Source organism: Sinocyclocheilus rhinocerous, unplaced genomic scaffold (assembly GCF_001515625.1).
Source record: "Sinocyclocheilus rhinocerous isolate Xijiao unplaced genomic scaffold, SAMN03320098_v1.1 scaffold818, whole genome shotgun sequence".
NCBI classification, from domain to species: domain Eukaryota; kingdom Metazoa; phylum Chordata; class Actinopteri; order Cypriniformes; family Cyprinidae; genus Sinocyclocheilus; species Sinocyclocheilus rhinocerous.
The window spans coordinates 927,115-937,460 of NW_015664989.1; the positions used below are offsets into that span (position 1 = coordinate 927,115).

The following is a 10,346-nucleotide window of genomic DNA, read 5'->3' on the forward strand; positions in this document are numbered from 1 at the left end:
CATTCATTTCGTTCACGAACGAGATATGTACCAGTTCAGTCATTTCATTCATGAACGAGATGTACCAGTTAATTCAACTCGTTCACGAACGACTTGTTCCAGTTCATTCAACTCGTTCATGAACGACATGTACCAGTTTGGTCATTTCGTTCACGAACGAGAAGATCGGACAGCAATCAGAGTGAGTAACTTTACCGATTTTCAATTAAGTTTTCTTTTATAACCTTAAAACGATGCAAAGTTTACATAGCCAACATGAGAACTGCTAAGAAATAATAATGAATTCCCGATTGCTAGTTTTATTGATTATTACGATACATGTAACTAGTTACTCCCCAACACTGGTTATTAGCCTGTCCTTTTGGCAGTACTTTAGATTAATCTGGTTGATGCTTGAAAGGCATGGTCAGCAGTTTGCCTTCTGGACTGATCCAGAAACCTGCTCCAAGGAACTCTTCAGCCAGTGTACAGAGTGCTATCTCAGAGAAAATCCACATTCAGGCTGTCGATAACCACACTGCAGAGGTAAAGAGACTGCTGGACTTCATTGTAAAGTTACATACATCTGAGGAGCATTTAGTGGTACTTAAACAGTGTTCACATTTAATCATCATTACAAACAAACTCATATTAAAGGTCTTAATTAGGAATAACATTAACAATATCTTTTAACTATGCTGCAAATTATTGTATCTTTATCTTAAATGTATCAATTTCCTCAAAATAACTGTTTTTGCTCGATGGTTTGCCCATAGGGTGTACTCAACGGGAAGCCCTCTAAGTGGTCTCATAAGCTAACCTCTTCCCGAGTGCCTGTCTATCTCGACAGTGAGGAACAACTGTCCTGTTTGCCTATCTGAGAGGAGTGCTGCATAGGACACCAACACAACTGAGCTTCACAGATGAAGTGCAGAGGTATGCCGGACCATGTAATGTGTTTGTGAGTGTCCTGCTCCTGCACTTACACAATCTACTGTATAAACTGCATGCTGGTGCTACTCGTGTATGGACCAATGTATAATGGCTTGCTGTTCAGTAGTGCTATAATAGTATACTTAAATTAACTGTTTTTTCATAGGCCATCATATATGCCCTGGCTGTCCTACGGAATTTCTCATTGCAGGAGGCTGAGCAGGTCTTCTTTTCTGGTCCGGATTATCATTACAGGTCAGAGTAGAATATGAATTATTTTTGCACAATGCCCAGTGCACCTTTTGTTACTGATATTTCTGTTAACCCAACAGTGATTGTTCTCTGATAACTATTTCAGTGAAGTGGAAGATTTTAATAGAAATTGACGGTAAAACTTTCTATGAAGCCTATATTTATAATACATTATAAGGTTATTCTTAAAGCATTATAAGGAATTAATAATGCATTATAAGAAACCTTATAATATGTTGCATCATCTTATAAATAATCGTAAGAACAGTTTTAATGTATTATAACACTTATTTGTGGTTAAGTGTATGATGATTTATAACTCACAATGAACACATTGCATCCACTTAAGTTACAATGGATTATATTTCTCATAGTTATAATGTATTATAGGTGTAAGTGTTAAATCAGAAATATATTTTACAGAGTTAAACATGTTAAAGCAAATGTTTCTTATTTAATTCTCGATTGGCTACAAGTTTGTTTTGCTATTCGGCCCGAATCAGTTTTCTAAAGTGTTTTTGAAAAATCACATACCCTGCCTTTAAGGTACTCCACTTTTTCAGTTGTTTAAAGACTGAGATAAATTTTTATTTTAAGTGTGAATTCATTTAAATTTAAAATTGTTAACTCAAAGACCTGCTTACACACTTTGTAATTAACATCTGATGCATTTATAAATCAAAAATCACAATTGAAAAAAAAATAAATAAATTGTTCCTGAGATTCAATATCTTTAACAACATGTACAAACATTATAAAAACTAAACCACCAGGGTCCTAGAAATGCGGTCCTGAAACTGCAGCCTCCGCTATATTATCCAATTCGGTAGGTGGCGCTGTTACAAAATAATAGGGTCCTAGAACTACGGTCCTAGAACTGCGGTCCTGAAACTGCAGCCTCCGGTTGTTCAGGAACATCCTTCTCGTTCACTGAGCTGCGCATGCGCTGCTAACCGCGCTGCTCTGCAGGGTGGAATTTCAGTGAATGAGAAATATGAGTCAATGGATTACGTGAACAAGAACGATTCGTTCACCTAAAAGATTCATTAAAAAAGAACAATTAATTCACAAACTTGAATTTTGTTTAGCTTGGATTTGGGTCTGTTCCTCGCAGTCGTATGGATTCGGAAGACTTGGATTACAGTGCACAAATAAAATTGTTTAATTTCATAACTATGTTGCGTTTTTGGTGTATTTTATAGTTCAATTGTCAGTCACAGCATGTCGGAGAAAACGCATTTTGTGGCCCATGGCAAACAAAGTAAACATTACATGACAAGTAAAGGTTAAACGATTGCAGATATGCTATTTATTTTAAGGGTTTAAAGTGAGGTCTTGTTTAACATTATGTAGGCCTATTTTTAGAAACGAGCTGGCAGCAGAAATCACACCGAACAGAATTAAATGTTATCATTTCATATTAAGTAAACGAGTAAACAATTTAATAATGCAATTGAAAACAAGGTCATTGATATGACAACTAAAAACAACAATACTAATAAAATTAATGCCGCAATTTCAATATTCATAAGGATTCATTTTTAGGTGTTGCCAATACCTCAGTTTTGTATGTTTAAATGCTGAAAATGCGCAAGTATTTGTACATTTAGATGCTGAAAATACGTCAGTATTGTACGTTTTAGAGCCTGTAAAAACGTCAGTAAATATATGTTTTATAGAACTACATTTTATGTAAAATACTTACGAGTTATCATTAGATCACGTTGGAAAATCACATTTAAGAAAAAAAAAACAGTAATGGTATCAGTATTGCTATCATTAAAATTGTAACAAAAAAGTTTCCATATCTTATCGAATTGTAAAGTATCGCTTATAGCTTGAGGCGTTACTTTACCCAGGGTTGAGGTGCACTTACGTAAACAAACAAACGATATTGCACATGGACACGATTTTGAGTGAATGCGAGTTAAAGGCACAATATGTAAGTTTTTGCCACTAGAGGCCACATTTTAAAAACAACAACAAAGGAGAAGCTTGATGACGCTATGAAGGAGAGTGGAACGATGGGAGATGTCATTTTCACCATCTAGAGTTGTATGGAAGTCACTAATCATGTTCACGGATGGGGATGAGGTAATTATTATTATTATTATTATTTTTTTTTTTTTATTACCTGTACTGTCCACAGTTATTCAAACAGTGAATAAATTATACAGAGAAAGCGAGCAAAGAACATTTACATTGTTCTAGAACATTATGATTGACTTAAGTCTAGTGCGAGTTTAAACACTCTCAAAAAACTGTCCTTATAATCAGTAAAGCTGTCTCATACTTACATCGTATGCACATCTGATACTGCACTTTGTTGTTTATGATGAGAGAATTCGCCAGAGAGCAGAATTCAGTCAGTGAGCAAACACTGAGCAAAACACCGGCGTTTCAGCGATGACTCATCTGAACACCTCTGATTGGCCATTGCATTCATAAGCTCAACAGACTCGTGTGTGATTGGTTAGAATGTACAACACTGTAAAAATGTGTGTAAAAAGAATCATGGTGAAACGTTGAGCAGATCAAAATTTGATGCTACAGTCAACACTTCTCATTTAATTTTCAGTTTATTCACGACAGCCGTAATGGATTTAGTTTAACTGCACAGCAGCATTTTTGTACAGTTTCTACAAGCCAGAACCTAGGATAGTGCAGATATTATGTCATTGATAGGCAACAATGACCGGACGAGCAATTATTTAAAATTGGATTTTCTCTGGATTTACAATTCCTTGGGAACTTTTGGGATAAGTACATATCTGCATGAAATATATCACACTGTGCAAGTGGATTTAGGATATTTTATTATGAAAATCTTACATATTGTGCCTTTAAATTACTCTCTGTTCATCACACAAAACAATCAAATGAATTCAGAAGACTTGTAAGAGCACACACATTGTATTCACTATATTTATGGTATTTTTATGTGTTCTTTTTTTTTATATTATTATTTTTTTTAGAAGTTATAGTTACAACAGATGGAAATGTCATACAGGTTTGGAGACAAGACATGAGGGTCAGTAAATGACAGCATTTTTTTCCCCCAGGCTGATTATTCCTTATATAATATATATTTCTCTAGCTAGACCATTTTACTGCAGCAGTGAAATTTTACTGATAAATCCTTGTCTGATGGTGGATTAGCTTATATCGACCTGATAATATTTGCCTCATAATATTTCAGCGATTGTGCTGTGTGTTTTCTATTATCTTTTTAGGTGATTTTTAGTGATTCTCGAATAAATTGCTACTGATATAATAGGTCAAACGAGTTTGAGCTGAAATTTACCAATCCATTATATGAAACCAAACTCAAACCAAAGATCTTCCATCACGTGTCAGCCATGAAGCAGCTCTTTATTGCATATGTGGACACATTTTGATGGCGGGTGGCCCATGATGAAAGGCTAAACGCTCCTGGCAATATTGCTTTTTATTTATCCTTATTTATCCTGTTGTCTGAGTTGTATATATTATAAGTGCTTAGTTCTCTATTCAGTTCCATGCCCATTTTGTGTAGAACTCTTTCCATTATATATTAAAGAAGCTTTACAGAAAATGAATGTTTCCACATTACATTTAAGAGTGATCTTTTATCAGAAGTGTCCATTTGGAAGAAATGTTCTGATATTATATGAAACATGCTGTTAGTTAGTGTCACATATTCATTTAAGCAGAAACATTGAACACATGTTTTTTTAACAATATAAAATATACAGAAATAACAGAATAATAAATAATTTTATATTTTATATTCACAAAAAAAATGTTACATATTCTGATTTGGTGCTGAAGTACGTATGTGAAAATAATTAGCATTTAGCACTTTGAGAAATGATTAAAGAGATGACAAAGTCTACACGTGTCTGCTAATGTCTTATGTGACATCATGTACACACACACACAAACCCCACAAATAAACTCAGAATATATCAGTTCATAATAGTCAGACATTGTCTAGGTGGACAGTTTTTGGCCAGAAATAAGGTGCAAACTGGACCAGATTTATGTCCAGTATATGTGTAAAGTATACTAGAAAGAAAAGAATGTGCAAATATGTGCTTTATTTACAGTTAGGTCATAATACTACTTGTTAGATTACAGTACATACAGCGGTAGTACTAAAGGTTTAGTTAAGGTTTCCGTTCTTGTCTTTAGATTAGAATAAGCTAACCTAATATTATATTTATTTAGTCATTGTTTGTTTTTCCATGACATTTTTACTGAACAAAGTATGTTGCAGCTGAATGTTTGAGTAAGTTTCTATGATTGTTACCTTGGGAAAGGGCTACTGAAAACAGAGATTTGACTCTGTCTGTCGTGCCTGAGCAGCTCAAATTTCAAGGTCAGATGTTTCAATTCTACTGTGAGGCCTCCATCATACTCAGCTGTAAAAACTCCACTTGGCACTCCCATCTCGCGCACTTTGTTTGCCCAAATTTGTCATGCTTCACTGCTTCCCGATTCACCTTTATTTATTTATTTTTTATTTTTTTTCACCCAAACCATGCTCTCCTCCACAGTAAGGAAAAATCAATATGAGCAAATCAGATACAAGATTTCATCATAATTACACCCAATCCATTTCAAATGCACACTAAGGAGATTTCCTGCGATCTTCTTCGGTGCAGATGTTGATGTTGCGCATCAGCGTTAGCAGTGATACGCAAAAACTGTCAATCAGACCACAAACACCTGCCATCTCCGTCAATACGGATGTTCTCCCAGGAACTGGGTAGCATATGTTTGAGAAGGAGGAGAAAACACCTCTGCAGAAACTCTGTAACCTCTTAAACTGTTTTTCCTCTACAAGCAAGCATTGATTTTAAAATTAGTATTTTAGTTTGAATTGTTGCACCATATTATTTGTTTGGAGTTAAGCATGTTATGTTACCAAGGCCCCATGGCCTCTTGCCACAACTGCAAGATAAATTACGAACTGCATGCTGTTTGTTATATACAACTATATACTTATGGCTATTTACAGTACTGTGTGGTTTGCACAATGCACAACTGAATGATTCCCTTTTTTAATAAAACATTGATGTGAAATTGACAAAAGTGTGGTACATTTATGTCAGGTTTTAAATCTGCAGTTTCTTGTTTTTAAGAATTGGGCCCTTAGATGCCTCTCAGCTGGAGGTCCCTCACAGTCAGCACCCCTAGGGCAATTGGCCCCAAGGACTGGGAGTCCTTTTTTTGATCCTTCAATATTAAAGGAGCATAAGCCCAACCTCCACTTTTTTCTATCCTGATCCACAGATGCTGATTCTGTGGTGTTTATTTGAAATCATCACCCATCCTTCATGGTAGTAAGGGTGTGTTTGGCTTCTTTGTGAAAGGAGGCAGAGATATAGAACAGTATGCTAGATATCACCATCTGTTCTTTGAGGCAAACTCATGAATGCGTTAATTTGTCCCACTGGTACCATTCTCTTCATAAGGGAGCGGTTTTAACTGTTGTTTCTTGATTTCAATTATATCAGATGCTTTAGTAGTTCTGTGAGCTGTCCAAATTTATATTAGCCATTATCCGAAGACTGCAGGGTCCCTTCATTTCCGAAGACATATAATGCTGAGTTTTCTTTAAGATGGCCAGAAGCATTCTTGGGGGAATATATAACAGATCTGATTATTACTTTATTTTATCTATGAGATCCTAAAACATATTATCTGGGGGGCACCTCTCTTATCGTAAAGGAGAAAGAAGAAGAAGAAGAAGAAGAAGAAGAAGAAAAAAAAGTTTATAAGATTTAGAGGGTAATAATAGGATAAACACATAGTAACTCATAAGCTTCATAGTTTAACCATTGTTAGTGGAGGCTATCAAGATAGCAAACTACCTAATTTTGTAGCTTTTGTCACTAAAACTAGAAGTAAAAAAATAGTCTAGGCTTACTGTTATCATGACTTAAATATTTTTCCATTTAAAACATCACCAAAGATCGATGGCTTTTGCCGCCTTTCATGCATATTACATTCTAGAATTGTTTTATGCGGCTCAGCATGTGTCATCTAACATTCTTCAATTTACAATGAGACCACACACTATTATTCTGTAAGTAATGGCCCTATGTATTGAAACGTGGGAATTCTGTGTGAGTAAAATAAACACTTTATTAAACATTCTCATGTAAATACTGCCACAGAGAAGGCACTTGTAAACAATATTCGTGACCTAAGCTTTTAGAGCTTTATAGCAAATGCAAAACATCCTCCCTCCACCCACCCAATTTGCATAAATACCAGCAACAAATAAAATTCAAGCGGGAGATGATGTTTGCGTTATATGTAGCCTTTTGACATTACAATGAAAGAGTGAAATTATGGAATGAGTCGTGGCATAATGATTTACTGATAAATCACAGCCTCGTAATAGAGATACACTGTTAAATGGTCACATATATGAACAGATGGTGCAGTCAACAAAGCGACTGGCACTTGCAATAGAGTCCTGACCTTGGAGTTAGTGTGCATTAAGCAAAACACTTAATCTTTCATTCCATTTCCTTATTGAATCAAATTGATTGCAATCAGCGGTATAGCTTTCCCAGGGTTTATAGCAAGAGACTTGTTGAGCTGGGTTAGGGGTGTTTGTGTGTTTATGGGTGTGACAGAAGGGGCAGAAGGTGCAATAAAGAGTGGATAAAAAATGTAGGGTGTTTTTGGTTTGCTCATGGTGTGTTGCTAATATTCAATGGCTCAGGGCAGATTTCTGACAGTAAAATGCCAGCGTAGCTTTGTAGCAAAGGCCAAGCTACTGCTTTTGTCTTCACAGAGCCTATGACTTTATTTTGGTTCAATATTAAAATAATGATGAAACAGAGCAAAAATAAGAAAGAGAGAATTACACAAGCATTTTTAGGATACTCATGAATACATTGTTCCTGTATTGTATTTCTGAATCAGAGCTATTACACCTATAGAAATATTCCCCCTACACACTTTGATTGTTTCAAGAGCATTTCCTGTTGCAAGAGTACATTAAGTGTCTTCAACATTTGTGGCAGAATGAACTGTACCATTGAAGTTTTAATGCATGCTCCAAATGCCACCGGCATTGTTTCTGAAGCAAGGAATGTAGTTTGCATGTACAGATGGTTGATACTCAAGTGTCAAATGTCTAGATGTCTAAATTGTTTTAGACATAGTGGGTTGGTAACCAGAAAGTTGAATCTGAATGAAGAGACCCATGAACTATCACAGCTGTGATCTTGAACAAGACATTTAACCCTCATCCTCTATTCAACCAAGTACTGCAAAGGACAATGTCGCAGATACCAATTATCAGTATGCTGAATAGAAAATTACATGTCATTTATAAGGTTAAATGTGGACTTGCATACATTTTAATATTATATCTGAAAGCCATTCCATTAAATTAACTTCAAATGAATATATTTTTGTTTATAAATTAACAGCAATTAGCATAACCAGTCGTTTAGCAAAATAATTGTCAACTGTGCGCTTCTAAATGCACTGATGATGATCTCTGTCTATTCATGTTTATTTTTAGATGTTTCATTATGTGATATTGCCACACGCCTTTCTTTTTTCCCACTTGGTGTAGTTTTAAAGACTCCATTGTCATTTAGTAAAATGAAGTAACTCGTATCCCCCCCCCCTCCTCAATGCCACTGGTAAGTGCTATCTTTTTGTTATATGCTCTTAGTGCCACTTTGAGTGAGCACACTACATTATGTGTGTTTCAGCCTTTCTGCATATGTTTAGATGAGCAGACAGATAAATAACTCAGATCTTACACAACTGTTTGGTAACACAGTTTTCCTCAGATCCTCACATCCCTTCCAGAAGGGTTTCACTATGCATGTGAAGACAGTGTGAAGAGATCACTGACTACAGTAGGCTTGAGTGTTTGATTGAATATGGATGGTATATTACCTTTTCTTATAGGTGTGGCTCATCCACTAGAATTGAGGAGAGAGTTGTAACCCTTCATGTGTGGATCAGACCAGTAGCTCATTTCATTATCCTGCAGCTATTTTTAAAATATCTAGTGTCATCTACTCTGTAACCATCCACTGAGATAGATTTGATGAGTTAAGGTAAGGAATATGAACTCATTCCATCAACATTGAGGTTAAGGTGATGCTGGACAACCAGGTCGATATGTCTGAGGAACATGCAGTGAACCTTGCTGGGATCACAGATGTAGGAATAGAAGAAGGAAATGAGATCTAGATGTGATGTTAATGGAGAACAGCAGGGGTCCCAGCACTGATCCCTGTGGTACTCCAGAGGTGAGGGTATGAGGTACAGCCGAGTGAGCCTTTCTAGATTTGTCAGTTTGATTCACATACTCCGTTTCAGAATATAATGAGCTGCCTATTAAGGCAACATTTTACTTTTACAAAAGTAGATAACTTAATTCTACATTTTATGACAGAATAAGAAATTACCAAAATGCAAAGTGAAAAAGTGTTGTGTAAATTTTATCTGACAGTTAACTTAGAAACATGCTGACATCAAATGGTTGAAATCAGTTATTTCTCCTGTGCAGAGTGTAGTTTGTGAGTTGTGTGTTCAGTGTAACAGTACACCTGTGATATGTTAATATAAAGGAAATACACAAACAAAATATGGCTTTTTTTTTTTCATTGAGTCAGTGGGCTTACTAATTAATTAGCTCCCTGTTGACTGTATAAAATGTCACGTAATTAGTGGCACATTTGTAAATTAATGGCTTTTTGTTGTTTGGTAGGATTCTGTTGATATCCAACATCATATCAACACCCTAGCTCCTATACACAACTTTATTTATTTTTCTTCTTTGAATGTCTGCTAGTTGAAGTGGACGTTACATACATAGTTAAAGCACACCAGCTTGTCATTCAACCAGATTACATTCTGCCATCAAATCAAGAAAAACTGTTGGGAAGCAGCCATACTGGGCAGTCAAGCCATGATGGTGCACCGGTCTGGCTATTTTTAGTCCTGTCAAGCATAATGTGCATACATATACAGTACTACTGGGACTTTGCATGACACACTCTCACCGATCACACAAAAGCCTGATTTATTTGTGTATAAAAAGGACTCAACAACAGGTCAAAATCTCAACTAGCAGGTCTGATTGGACTAGTAGTTCAGATTTGTATATGTATTGTCTGTATTTAAAATAGCTCCGGCACAAAATAATAATAATT

At 35.7% G+C, this 10,346-nt stretch overlaps 1 long non-coding RNA gene across 1 annotated transcript; it reads left to right on the forward strand.

Annotated features, from left to right (window-relative positions):
- The first annotated feature begins 444 nt into the window (after window positions 1–444).
- On the forward strand, window positions 445–1,283 carry LOC107730571 (uncharacterized). Its single transcript, XR_001638696.1, has 3 exons — window positions 445–525; window positions 756–915; window positions 1,079–1,283. It is a non-coding gene; the product is annotated as an uncharacterized LOC107730571 (long non-coding RNA).
- Window positions 1,284–10,346: the final 9,063 nt, after the last annotated feature.